The 14,796-nt window shown below is 46.5% G+C and overlaps 1 pseudogene; it reads right to left on the bottom strand.

The window, feature by feature from the left end:
- Positions 1-5,320: 5,320 nt before the first annotated feature.
- LOC120222197 lies at positions 5,321-13,672 on the bottom strand (annotated as a pseudogene).
- Between the last annotated feature and the right edge of the window lie 1,124 nt (positions 13,673-14,796).

Below are 14,796 nucleotides of genomic sequence, written 5' to 3'. Positions count from 1 at the left end.
CTTTCTTGTGGTAGAGCCTCGGGCTGGCTCTGCCCTCAAGTCAAGGTCACTCCTCTTCTCAAAGAAACCTGCTCCACATGACTCTCATTCCACCTTTCCCCCCTCCACCTTGGCCATTCGGTCATAGAGGTGATGGCAGCTCTAGGTTCTTGCACTTGTGGCTCCCCTGCAGTTTGTAAATAGTCCCTTGATAAGTAAAATCTTCCATTTTCTGTTGAGTGGGCCATCTGTTTGTTGTTGGAACCCTGAATGAAACTGCCCCCGAAATTCTCCATTTTAACTAAGTGGGAGGAGGAAAAGGGGGAGCTGAGGGGACAGTCCTCAGAGAATAAGAAAGAGCAGTAGAGTGTTGGCTGAGAAGCCACTGCGGAGGCAGAGGGGATGTGGATACACTCAGTCTCCTGCTCTGAATGCAAACTAAAGTCCTGGGCATCCTTTCTTCTACTAGGGAGAGTCTGGTATTCAGGAGGATTGACACTTGCTGGCATCTAACAGGTCCCTGTATTTGCTGGTCAGATTGAAAGGCAGATGAAGGAATTCCAAGGAGTTGTGAGTTTGAAGCACTCCTGTATTTATTTTCACGGTGACCAAGAAGGCCATCTTGTGGCAGATGTACCTCTGAGGAAGCTTACTTAATGCATCATTTTTCCCCTTTCCATGAGATGAGACACTCAAACCTAACTCAAGCAGGGGACTTCCACGTGCCCAGGGAAGGGAGGGAAAACCAAAGATGTGGGGATAGGGCTTGTCTCTGAGGGCAGAGGAAGTGAGAGAGAGGATCCAGGCCAAAATTTCCTCCAGCTGTCCAGGCCCTATTAATGCTATTGCTTCCACATTTCAACCAACAGTGGCTCAAAATCTCCCTTGTTTCTCTTCCCTGGCAAAGCTCACTGTGTATATATGGGGCATGGGGGAAAGAGAGTGGAGGCTTTTGAGAGGCTCCCTTGAAAAGACTGGGAGTCCCACTGGATACTTCCTGAGCTAGAACCCCACAGGCTCATCCTGGTGCTGCTGCTGGAGTAAAGTGTGGTGAGAAAGCAGGGCTGGGACAGGGAGGACCTGGGCCCTGTTCCTGTGAGACTGGGGATGTTTGTGAACATAGACAGTGAACCAGAGAATTTTGAAGGTGGGAGGTTCATGAAAGGGCCTACGTGAGCAAGTCTGTCAGGGCCAGGATGTGGTGGGCCTGGGAGGAAAATGGGGTACCCTGCCCAGTTCCTCATACTTACGGCTCCATGGGACAGAGCATGAAGGTTAGAGGAGGGACAGGAACCAGGGGGCTAGACAGCAGTCACTGCACCAAACAATGCAACCCTGACTTGAAGGAGGGGCTGGAAACAGACAGATGGTAGGGAAGCCAGGTGGCCTCTATCTGTAGAAGTCCTTGGCAATGAGGGAGCCATAGAGCTTAACAGAACCTAAGAAACCACACATCCCCTCTGTGGATACCATCACATCATAGAGGCTACGAAGGGCAGACATAACCACAGTAAACTCGGGGACCCCTTTCCACTGCAGAGCAAAGTCAGGCTGGCAGAAGGCCTCATGAAGCTTCCTCCCCTTTTTTGGTGACCAGAAAAGAGAGTAGAGTATGTCATTGGCACACCATCATCCATCCCCACACCAAGACCCTGAAGTCAGAGTTCTAATTGGGTTGGGGGTAGGAGGATTGCTATGAATTGCAGATTAAGTATAGCAGATTTAATATAGCAGATTAAAGTTTTAAAGTGGACTGGTTTAGGGTGCCTGAGTGGCTCAGTGGGTAAGCGCCTGACTTCAGCTCAGGTCATGATCTCACGGTTTGTAAGTTCAAGCCCTGTATCAAGCTCTGTACTGACAGCTCAGAGCCTGGAGCCTGCTTTGTATTCTGTGTCTCGTCTCTCTGCGCCCCTCTCCTGCTCGTGCTCTGTCTCTCCCTCTCTCTCTCTCAAAAATAAATAAACATTAAAAAAATTAAAGTGATCTGGTCTGAGTTTGAGTCAAGTGACAAAGGCATAAAAGACTTAGGATTGCTTCTACCTTACCAAGTTAAAACTCAACAACCAGTTGCAGTAACAAAATGGCCACTGGCCATTCCACCAACCTGAGTGAAAGAGAACATCTGTGAACCAGAATGCCTGCCAAAGTCCTGGGATTCACTCCACGAGGCCACTCCTGAACCAATCACTGTGGCCAAGAGATGGAATGTGCTGATTAGTCAAGCTTAGGTCATATTTGCACCCTCGGAGTTGGCGTCCCTGGAGCCACGGGTTCCTAAAAGGGATGTGAGTATTACAGGGAAGAGGGAAGGGAGGATGAATTTGGGGAAGTATTGAGTTAGGAATTGTTCCCCATTCATTCCTCTGAGAGCACAGAGTTTCTGCCCCAGGAAGAGAATGAAACTAAAACTAAAATCCCAGCTGTTTTATAATTCCCAGAATGACAGCCCGTGGCACACATGAAGACAATGATAACAGGTACTGAGTATCGGAGCAGAATTAAATATCCTTGGAGTAAGAAAAAGGGAGTGTGAGCACTCTGGAAGGGAGGCCAGGGGCCTGCCAGCTGGAGGGGTACCGTGATGGAGGGGGACAGGAGTGGGCTGCTGCAGGGGGAAAACCCTGTCCCAGGGGGGTTTTATGAACTGAAATTGTGGAAGCAAAAGTGAAAGAAGCCACAAAAAAAAAAAGCCCTCTCCTCTGTTTCTCATAGGAAACTAGTTAAAAAGGCAATTCTTCCTGTTATCGAACAGAGTGGAGAGACAAGATGACTAAATGCAATGTGGTACCCTGGTTTGGATCCTGGAACGAAAGAGGATGTTACTGGAAAAAATGGTGAAATCCACTAAAAGTCTGGAGTGTAATTAATAGTAATTACCGATGTCAATCTCTTAGTTGTGTTAAATGTACCATAGGAACTCCAGATATTAACAAAGAAGAAAAGTGGGGAAGAGGTATATAGGGTCTCTTGTACTATCTTTGCAACTTTTTCTATAAATCTAAGATTATTCCAAAATAAAGTGTTATTTTTTAATTTAAAAAATTTTAATGCTTATTTATTTTTGAGAGAGAGAGAGTGCAACTGGGGGAGGGACAGAGAGAGAGGGAGACAGAATCCAAAGCAGGCCCCAGGCTCTGAGCTGTCAGCACAGAGCCCGACGTGGGGCTCGAACTCATGAACCTCAAGATTAGAACCTGAGCTGAAGTCGGACGCTTAACTCTGACCCTCCCCTGCTCATGCTGCCTCTCTCTCTCTTTCTCAGAAATAAATAAAACATTTAAAAAAATGTTTATTCATATTTTGAGATTGAGTGAGAGGGAGACAAAGGATCCGAAATAGGCTCTATGCTGACAGCAGACAGCGCAATGTGGGGTTTGCTGAGCCACTCAGGCGTCCCTAAAGTTCATGTTTTTTTTTTTTTTTAATTTTTTAATGTTTATTTATTTTTGAGAGACAGAGAGACAGAGCATCAGCAGGGGAGGACAGAGAGAGAAGGTTACACAGAATCCAAAGCAGGTTCCAGGCTGTCAGCACAGAGCCCAACACGGGGTTTGAACCCACAAACCATGAGATCATGACCTGTGCTGAACTCGGCCGCTTAACCCACTGAGCCACCCAGGCACCCAGTTTATGTTTCTTAAAGTCAATTTCTCATGCTGTAGATTCACTTTTACTATGTGGAAAAGCCCGACATCTAGGACTGTACATATAAATGAAAACTTACCTGCCTTTGGGTATCATGGCATCACCAGTACAAGGGGGGCAGTGGAAAAAGCCAAGTGCCAGCATAACTCCTCCAGGATCCTGTGAACTGGCCGTGCATGGATGAGATGGAGCCCGTGATGCACTTAGCACAGGGCCGGGCACATAACTCACACCCAGTGGAGGTTAACAGTCCTCACTCTGCACACAGTTGGATATGCTACAATGTGCCTGCCCTCTCCTGTTGGCTTCTCACATCCCCTGTCCGGAAGGTGGGGTCAGTTGTTCATCTGCTTAATTGAGTCTTTCTACAGGGCCAAGAACCTCAGCCCTGAGGCCCCTGCATCTTTGGTGCAAATTGGCTATGCCTTACCTCCTGCCATGTGCGTGGACAGCTGAGATGACTCTGTGCTGGGTTCTAACCTGATTAATGTCATGTAATCCTTACATCAGCCTGGGAGGGTAGGGATCGCTGTCCCCCAGTTTACAGATGGCTGCAAAGGCTGGTATTTGCTTTCCCTCAGAGCAGCCACTTGAGACAGATAAGACACACAGCACCAATAACTGAGGTCAGGTGAGCTGATAAGCCAGAAAAAAACGGGGACTGCTGGAGAACTCAGAGAGGGAAGGTCACCTCTGTGTCCCACAGTCAGTGGACTTTGGGGCCAGGAGGGTTTCCAGAGAGAAGGGGATGAAAAGAGCATCCAAGAGCAGGAAATAGTGAGAGGCTTGGCACTGAGATGGAATTCCTAGAAGTCCAGCAGTTCTCGGGCAGTCTGGGGGGTGGGGGGACTAGAGCCCAGGATCCATGCACTGAGTGGGTTGGGACCATAAGCAGAGGGATCAGTGGGACCCCATTAGCGCTCTCTACATCCCACTTCCTAGATGAATCCTGCCCTGAGGCTAACATTTGCATTCCATCATCTGTACCTAAGGACTGCCCACTCCAGGGCTTCTTGTTTCTGTTGGAAGGAGATCTGTGCTAGGGCCTTTATGGGTCAGTGCTGGGAGGACTCAAAATAGGGCACAAATGGGAGAAACAATTTAGTATCTATTTTGTGCCAAGCCTTACAATGGGCTGTGGGGATCAAGATGACTCAATCCCCTTTCCCAAGGAGCACTTGGGCTGGGGAATATACTGACTGCCATGAGCATCATGGTAAGCTAGTCGGTGAGGAACAGGGCCCGGGCCTGTGGGTGCTCAGAGAAAGCTCCCAGCCTCTGAGGGTGGAGGGTCTCCCTGGCCAGACCTCGCCAACCTGGCAGCCAGGTAGTCCAACATAGTCAGCAGTCCTACTGGGAAGGAGAGCCCTATAGAAAGTTCTTCAGCTGCCTCTCCAGAAGGAGAATCAGATCCAGGAAGCAGTGGGGCCCCGCCAGAGGCCCAGCAGGACAACCCTCTTCCCACGGGAGGGCGGTACCTGGGCATGGGCCCGTAGAGCAGGAGCTTGATTCCTGGAAGGTATGATGGCCTCTTAATCTTCCATGTGACCTCTATACCTTATACAATGGGTGTGATGCTCTGAACTTGCCATTTGCCAGCTGTCTGGAACCAGACCAACCCAGCAGGCCTATTCTGACCTCACGTGCTAAGGCTCATGGTGCCAAGTGCAAGGAAAGACTCTCTCAAGTGCTCTGGCTACTTCTGCAAGGAGAGGCACAGTGCTAAACTCCTCTGGGCCTAGCCCGACTCGAAGACTGTGTTTCAGCAGAGCCTCAGGGAAGTGCTGTAACTGTGATGGTGGGAACGCAGGCGGTATGTCCATGCACTCATAAGTGTTGTCCATTACTTAGAGACGTTTCTTTACACAAGCATTCTTTCTACTCTCATGAGATGAGTAGGAAGGAGTCAAGATGATTCCCTAATAGAGGAAACCCCATGATTTCAGGGAAGAAGGGCCTAGAGGCCTGGAGTACTAAGAAGGAAACAGTGTGGTAGGAGTGTCAGTAGCTTTCAGGGTTTTAGATGAGATGTGAAAAGAGAGACCATGAGGCTGGGTCAAGGTGGATCATGCCACGGACAGCATGGGATCTGAGATTATTGCTATAGGTGGGGAGACAGGGAGGGACACCCTTGGACAGGGGGCCTGCCTGGGCCTAGCCCTGACCCTGTCAGGGTCACTGGATCTGGAATCATCAGAGACAAAGCAGCTATGAAGTCCATGGCATCCAATCCATTATAAGACCAAGGTCTAGAGGGGAAAATGACATGTCCTAAATCATCTGGTGTACCAGGGTGTGGTCCAGCCTCAAACCAGGGTCCTGCCTCCCAGACCAGAGCATTTCCTTTCCCTGCTTAGGCAAGTCAAACCCAGCAGGCAACGTTCTATCTGGGGCTGGAGAATGGGCCCCTGTGGAGACTGGCATCTCTGCCTTATTTCTCAGATAATGAAGTGCATGTCAGAGAGGGGCAGGAACTTGCCGGAGGTCAGGCAGCCAGAGAGCAACAAAACCAACCCACCAGGCTCAGGTGTCCTGACCCCCAGCACAAGTCATCTCATTGTGCCGATGTCTCCCAAGGACAGCTCACATTTACTGAACATCTGTTATGTGCCAGGTGCTCCACACACATTCTTTCCAGCCCCCAAAACCTTGGAGACAGATGTCCTTGTCTGAATTTAACAAACCAGAGAACAGAGGTTCAGAAACATAAAGCAACTTGCTCAAGGCCGCTCAGCTGGTAGTTGGCAGCACAGAAACTCAAGCCCACATCTGCTACTTCTGAAGCCTGTGCTCTTGTTCTTACCCAGGCTAGGTTGGGTTTGGAACCCAGGGCTAACAATGAAAGGAAGTAGCAGGGGAGGGGAAACCAGGGGCAAACTCCGGGCACTGCCCGGGTTCCTAGACGCTTGGTTGGACCAGTGATAAAGATCAACAGAAATGACCTTGGGACAGCAGGATCTTACCTCCTGCTGATGGTTTTGTTTTTTATTTAAAGGTGTATTGATCCACACCCTGCAACAAAACCACACAAAACAGAGGTGATGGCATAGTTTCTGGTGTTGCTGAGATACACATTACAAGTGGCATGAGGCCAAGACCCCACTGGCCTCAGGATTCTACATTGGCCTCAGGTTCCTACATTGATTTAGGAATTTAGACTCTAACAATTCTAACAGGGAGGAACCTCCCAAGCTGTCAATCTACCCTAAGAGAGGAATTCTCTCAACAAGCTTCCCAACTAGGTTCATCCAACCCTGCTCTCACATCCTCACTGCCTATCTCTAAAAGCCACCTTTTTGCTGTGGGGCTGCTTTTCTCACTTTGAGCTGAGACCAGCCTCCTGGGACATCCCCATAGTCTCCCTTGAGGCCCAGAGTTAGCTGCCCTATGGCCCTAAGTGGCCCTGTTTAGCTAAGAGGACAGTGACTCTGCATCTTCTCTGCTCTGGGTCTGAAACTACCTGACCAGGGACATCAGAGCCAAAACTATTCCTGAGAAATGGGCACAAAGCTACAGAGAATAACTGTTGGTCTCCTTCTACTTTCTAGGCTTTATGCCTCTGTTAACATAGCCAGACATCAAATCCACCTTTGTGCTGACCACATCCCACTGTGTTCTTATCCTCTCAGACCCCAAGCTTTTAAAAATTTGTTTCAAGAACAAGATCTTGCATTTCTTTTTTAATTTCCATCTTGCAAATGTTAGCAGCTCATAGTGATATGGTGCTTTATAGTTTATATACAGCCCCTTCACGTGCATCATCTCCTTTCATGCTTAGGATGGTTTACTGGACCCCACGGAGATGGCTGATAGGAAGTGTCCCCTGGGGAGTCTGGTCCTGGCGGGAGTCCCAGCAACAGCTGCTGAGATGACCATGAGCATTGAGTGGTCAGGGTCCTGTGCTCTGAGGAGTGATAGTTACCAAACCACAGGAGCCCAGAGAAGGGAAAACCAGGTGCATGCAGTCCATAAGGATCTCCAAAAAAGCTTCCTGAGGGATGCTTCAGAGGCAGCTCGGAGCCTGGGGTAGGGTTCCAGAAAGAAACAAGTGTGACCGGGAGGCTGTAGAATGAAGGGAGAATGAGTGGAGGCGGCCTGGGTTGGGTGGAGTCCTTCCCAAGGCAAAGGGTGGGCCAGATGTTTTTGAAGGTTCCCCAACCAGTGTTTGGGTCCCCTCAAACAAGTATTACCAATCCTCCTTCTCGCTCATTGTCTAGGGAAGGAATGAAAGCTCAGCCAGGATTAGAGCCAGGGTGACACACAATTTAGCCAGGGATCTTCATCAACCCTGAACCAGGCTGGCCCAACAGTCTGTCCTGAGCTCCCTTAGTTGGCCTGAGGAGCAGAGAACTTGCCCTTGCCCTCTTGGGCTCCCATCTGTTTGGGGAGACAGGCTTTCTCATGTTATGTGAGGTCATTTAGGCAAGTGGATTCCAGGAAGGCCGATGGTGGAAATGTGGGCATTGGTGACAAGCCTGTAGGCATCACTCTGGAGCTGGACCAGGGATCCCATCTCACACTCCTGTCTCTAGGCCTAGAGTAGGTTCTTTGGGAACTTAGAAAGGACCCACCCCAGTCCAGGGGCCAGGCCCATGGGTGGATCCAAGCTAAACTTCCATACAAGGGTCCATTGTGGTTGCATGGGCTGGCCCTGGGCTCCACCAGGCCTTCCGGCTCCCGGAAAATGTTTTCCGTCTGGTAGCTCCTGGAGCGGCCTGTCCTTGGCCAAGGCACCAGCCCCACACCCAGGCCTCTGTAGCTCAGTGGGGATCCTGGACTCCTGCAGGTTTAGAGCTTTTGGATCCAGCCCCCACTTTCACAGCCAGAGTCCCTGAGGCTCAGGGGGTGCACAGAGGCCTGCAGTACACCAGGACCAGAATCAGGATCAGAACCCAGCACTGTGGCCATTTTTTCAGTTCTTACTACCACAGGATGCAGAAGCATTTGACCTCAGAGAAGGGAAGGGGCTGTCTCATCATATAGCCAATTGTGGCAGAGTCGGGGTGAAATGACTGGTTCTAGGTGGCTGCTTACCTTCCCTGGACCTCTCAGGACATCTGGGCCTTCTAGGCTCAGCTGTGGCCTTGAGAAGTTGGCTGTTCCTCTGTTTCTGAGGGCTGGGGGGTTTCAACTGACAATCTAGCACTGACATCCTGAGTTTTCAAATCAGGTTTGGACGGACTGGATGAGATGACGAAAAGAAGCTCTGGATTGTAGCAGAGCTAAGGCTCTGGGGTCTGACTCCCCAGCCCTTGCCTGGGCTGACAGCGCCATCTGGAGCCCAATCAGTGGAGTCCCACTGGGGCTGCCACTATGAAATGTCACTCAGTGAAGGCCCTCTATGCCGCCCAGTGGTAGGTGCGGGGATGGAGAAGGGATTCTGGCCCCAGATGTGAGGGGAGTAGTCCATGGGGAGTGTCCGCTGGCATGAAGTAACAGCAGAAAGTCCAGGGCTCTGAACACCACAGAGCCGTGGAGGAGAGAAGTCACCATCACGGCAAATCTCACTGACTATCCCCTGGGCCCATCCTGGACCCAGCCCTGAGGATCCTCAAGAAGTCGATCATGATCTAATGGAGAGGGGCAAAGTGGAGGTAGGAGCCCCGGGACACACACACATAGCTGGGTTTTGGAGAATAATAATAATTTGCCTTCTGTACTGAGGGCATTCCAGTTTCAGGGAGTAGCATGGAGGGGCGAGTTTCTGTGTGTAAGCTTGAGGGCAATAGCTGAGGAAAGACAAAGTGCCAGAATATGAGGTCAGAAAGGTCATAGCCCTGGGTACCTGTGGCCAACACAGCTTCCCCAGAGCTCCTTTCCCTCCTGTCCTGTCTCCTGCTTTGACCCCCCAGTGCTGGCAGGAATAGAGTCCCTGCCACAAACTCTAACCCCATCCCCTCTGAGTTGGGCTACCCAGGTGATGTCCTGATTCTGGGGGCCTCTTTTCTTCTATAAGGCCAGGGTCAGGTCTGTCCACAGGCTGATCCTAGGGACATAATCTTCTAATCTCTCTGGCATCCAGGGAGCCTGGGCACAGCCCTTGGACCAGGGAAAGGATCTCCAAGTAGTTACTGAACTCTGGTCACAAGTTCCTTAACTGTTAAATGGGCATAATAACAGTGCCTACCTCATGGAGATGTGGTGAGGATTGAATGAGAAAATGTATACAAAGCCACCTTGCTGACATGAATTGATGCCAGCAAAAAAGGCTTCTTCCCAATGCCCATTCCTTTGGGCACATCCTTTCCAGAAGGGGAAGCCCCAGATCTTGGCTCTGTGGCTACCTTCTCCCCAGCCTCAGGTCTTTTTCTACTCTCCTGAGCCCAGAGAGGCTCTAGTATGCCCTGAGGGGTGATTTGTTTTTTTAATGTTTCTTCCCATTTTCTTTTTAAAGAAAATGTAAACTACAAAGGAAAAAAGAAAAGTATAAAATAAGCATCCGTATACATCCCTGGATTCAACAGTTAATGATTTGCCTTATTGCCTCATTGCTTTCTCTTTTTAAAAAAAATCTGAATTGTTTGGGGATACCTGGCTAGCTTAGTTGGTAGAGCATAGAAATTAAAAACAAATAAATATAGTTAGCTTTTTAAAAATGTTTATTTATTTATTTTGAGAGACAGAAAGTGCAGGGGAGGGGCAGAGAAAGAGGGGGAGAGAGAGAGAGAGAGAGAGAGAATCCCAAGAAGACTTTACACTGTCAGTGTATAGCCTGAAGCAGGGCTCAATCCCACAAATTGGGAGATCATGAGCTGAGCCAAAATCAAGTGTCAGACGCTCCACCAACTGAGCCACCCAGGCACCCTGAGCATGGAACTCTTAATCGCAGGGTCGTGAGTTCAAGCCCCACGTTGGGAATGGAACTTATTTAAAATAAATAAATAAATAAAATAAACCAAACCGAACCATTTGAGAGTTCAGATACCATGCCGCTAGATGACACTTAATACCTAAGTGTGCAGCTCCTGAGAAAAGTATCCTGCACAGTCACAATCACAGTCCTAAGAAAAGGATGAATAATTCCATGCTATCATCTAATAACCAGTCTATATTTGTATTTCTCCTAATTTTTCCAAAATGTATTTTATACCTGCTTTGGGGAAAGGAGGTCCAGGGTCCAATTAATGTTCACTCCTTGGATTTGGTTGTTAGTCTCTTTGTTCTCTGGAAATCTAAAATAGGTGCTTCCCTTTTTTTCTCCTCAAAATAGGAAAATTACAAAAGAAAATAATCTGCAATCAACTGTTGGCATTTTGGTATTTTACCTTTCAATTAAAAAATTCTGAACATATATGGTAGAATTTTTTCTGCCATTGATATATAAAACATCTCCATTGATATGTAATTCGCATATCATTTAACTCACTCATTTAGAATATACAATTCAATGGTTTTTAGAATATTCACAGATATGCGCAACAAATAGTGATACAATATATATTCAATATACAGTGATACAATAGATAGTGATGCAATATGTAGATACACAATCACTACATTCCATTTTAGAACATTTCCATCACCTCAAAAAAAATCCTGTACATTTTAGTGATTACCCGCAGCTTTTAAGCAGCCACAAATCTACTTTCTATCTCTATAGATCTACCTATTCTGAACATTTCATATAAATGGAATCATATAGGGTGTGGCCCTTTGTGACTTTTCCCAGATACCATAATGTATCCAAGGTCCATCCATGTTGCAGCATGTATCAGCATTTCGTTCCTTTTTATGGCCGAATAATGCTGCATTATACGAATGTACCGCATTTTGTTTACGCATCCATCAGTTGATGGACATTTGGGTTGTTTCTACCTTTTAGCAATTATGAATAATGCTGCTATACACATTTGTGTTCATATTTTTGCATGGACATACATTTCAGTTTGTCCGGGGTAAACACCTAGGAGAGGAATTGCTAAGTCATATAGCAACTCTATTTTGACTGTTTGAAGAACTGCGAAGCTGTTTTTCAAAGTAATCGTACTATTTCACATTCCAACCAGCAATCTGTTAGGACTCTGATTTCTACACATCCTTGCCAGTATGTTATTTTCTGATGTTTTTTATTATGACCATCCTTGTGGTTAACATGTATCTCATTGTGGTTTTGGTTTACATCTCCTTGATGACTAATGATGTCAAGAATCTTTTTCTTGTGTTTATTGTTTATTTATCTATTCATTTATTTTCCATCTTCTTTAGGAAAATGGGTACTTAGATCCATTGCCCATATTTAAACTTGGGTTATTTGTTTATTTATTTGTTTGTTTTTGAAGGCAAGAAAAACTTTTAAACCACAAACGGTCAGCAGATGGCCACAAATTCTCCATGTTTCATTAAAATCACATAAAACCTAGATTAAAAATACTACCAATGACCACTCTAGAAAACCTGTGTGAAAAATTAAAATATGTACACTAAAAATACCACAGTGTGCACAAGACTCGGTTTTTAAAGCACCTGCATGAAATTCTGAATCAGTTTTACACACAGCTTCTAATATTAAATTGATATTTATTTTACTTGAGGATGATGGAAATTTCCAAAAAGCAGGACTATGAAAAGATAAAATGTCCATCCTTATACGAAGTAGTGCCCTAAAAATTAACATTTACAGAATACTTGGTAAAAATAGCTTTTAAAAGTTCTCCCAAGAGGAGTGCTTGCAGGGCTTAATTGGCTAGGTATCTGACTCTTGACTTTGGCTCAAGTCATGATCTCATGGTCCATGGGGTCCCACATTGGGCTCTGCACTGAGAGTGTGGAGCCTGCTTGGGACTCTCTCTCTCTCCCTCTCTCTCTGCCTCTCCCCTGCTGGCACATGCTCTCTTCTCTCTTTCTCTCAAAATAAATAAATAAAAACACATGAAAAAATTATATTAAAAAAGTTGTCCCAAGAGGTATATAAAATCAACTCCCAATTTTTCATAATTCATCCTACAGGTTCAGCTTTCTGTGCCTTTTCAGCTTTAGTTTCACCATTTTTGGATGGTGTAGTATCTTGCTTTCCAGCTTCTTCCTCTCCCTCTTTGCATTTAGTACCTTTGTTAGTCTTTGTGCCAGGTTCTTTGTTAGCAGATGTTTTTTTTTTGGTTGAGGTTCAGGTTTTGGTGGAGCAGGTTTTGCTGACAATCTGGCAGACTGTCTGGTGGTCTCCTGTTCAGTTGCTCTGGATGCATCCTTGCCCTCTATATTCTCTGGAGACTTTATTTTGGGCACAATGACTATGTTTGGACAGCAGCAAAAAGGTAAAGCAATGAGCTGGACCTGCTGGCACCTGCAGCTGCAGCTGCTCACATAAAGGGTACGGGATAGCCTGGCCTCTCCGACCTGTACCTCCCACTTTTTTTTTTTTAATTATTGAATGGCAATCTTTTTTATATATTCTAGATCCAAGTCCCTTATCCCATATATGCCTTGTAAATATCTTCCCCCATTCTGTGGGTTGTCTTTTCGTTTTCTTGATGGTATTCTCTGAAGCACTATCGTTTTTCATTTTAATGAAATTCAATTTGTATATTCTTGCTGCTGTCATTGTTGATTGTGCTTTTAGCTTTTCCACTTCATTATTTGATCTACTTTGTTATTATTATTTTTTAATGTTTATTTATTTTTGAGAGAGAGCAAGGGGAGGGGCAGAGAGAGAGGGAGACACAGAATTCGAAGCAGGCTCCAGGCTCTGAGCTGTCAGGACAGAGCCTGATGCAGGGCTTGAACTCAGGAGCTTGAGATCATAACCTGTGCTGAAGTTAGATGCTTAACTGACTGAGCCACTCAGGTGCCCCAGTATTTGATCTATTTTGAATTAACTTTAGCGTATGGTGTGAAGGAAGCATTTAGCCACATTATTTTGCAGGTGGCTCCAATTGTCCGGATAGCACAGAGCCGAGGGGATGAGAAATGCCAGCAGCGTTCCTGTCCCAGGAAGATAACAGAACCTTTGAGTGGAAGCTGGGAGAAGAGAAAACCCTGTGTTCTTAGGTTCACCTGTCCACAGGGGCGCTTCCAGCATGTTGGGGGGGGCGGCAGGGAGACAGTGAGTCATGGCTCTAATGCTATAAACTCTTACTATTCTTACCAAGATTTAGTAGATTTTCCTTAGTGAACATTCCTTAATCTGCTGTATGACTTTAGGACAATTTCTAGAAATATATATTCACGTATATATACACATATACACACGTATATACACATATGTATATACGTGTGTATATGTGTATGTATGTGTGTATATGTGTATGTATATGTATATAAAAATTTGTGACAGTTATGATTGTTCCACTGGGAAAGGGTCTGCAGGGCTGCTCACACCACCACCCAGAAGCTGTCCACCAGCTCATTCCTTTTTGTTCCTTTTATTACCAGTATTTCATTGTTCATAGCTACCACACTTTGTTTCTCCATTTACCCATTGATAGGCATTGGCTTGCTTCTAGTTTGAGGATATTACAAATAAAGCTGCTTTGAATATTTGTGTACACGTCTTTATTTGGACAAAAGCTTTCATTTCTCTTGAGTAAATGCCTGGAAGTGGAATGGTTGGTTGTGCAGTTATCCGGTTAGTTTTTAAGAAATTGCTAAACTGGGGGACACCTGTGTGTCTCAGTTGGTTAAACGTCCGACCTTGGCTCAGGTCATGATCTTGTGGTTTGAACCGCATATTGGGTTCTGTGCTGACAGCTCAGAGCCTTGGAGCCTGCTTCAGATTCTGTCTCCCTCTGTCTCTGCTCTTCCTCTGCTTGTATCTGTCTCTACAAAAAAATTTAAAGTAGCAACAGTTGGGGCTTCTTGGTGGCTCAGTCGGCTCAGTGCCCGATTCTCGATTTAGGTTCAGGTCATGATCCCATGATCCCAGGGGCGTGGGATTGAACCCCGCGTCAGTTTCTGCACTGAGCATGGAGCCTGCTTGGGGATTCTTTCTCTCTCTCTCTCACTCTCTCAAAGAAAAGTAGCAACTGTAGCATATACCACTGACTACAGTGACAAAGGTCGGACACACCCAGTATGGAGAGTTTGGAAGAAATAGAAGAGTAAAAGAAGACAATAAGAGTACCCTCTTGCTTTATTCCAACTACAGGACCACAGGGGGGGCCATTGCCAGAGAGGTGGGTGGGAAGGATGCATAAGACTCAGATGCAAATCCCCGATTCCCACTGCAGCCCCTGCTTC

Source organism: Hyaena hyaena, unplaced genomic scaffold (genome assembly GCF_003009895.1).
Source record: "Hyaena hyaena isolate Hyena2069 unplaced genomic scaffold, ASM300989v1 scaffold_848, whole genome shotgun sequence".
NCBI lineage: Eukaryota > Metazoa > Chordata > Mammalia > Carnivora > Hyaenidae > Hyaena > Hyaena hyaena.
The sequence above is the reverse complement of the archived record's forward strand: the minus strand, read 5'-3'. Positions and strand labels throughout refer to the sequence as shown.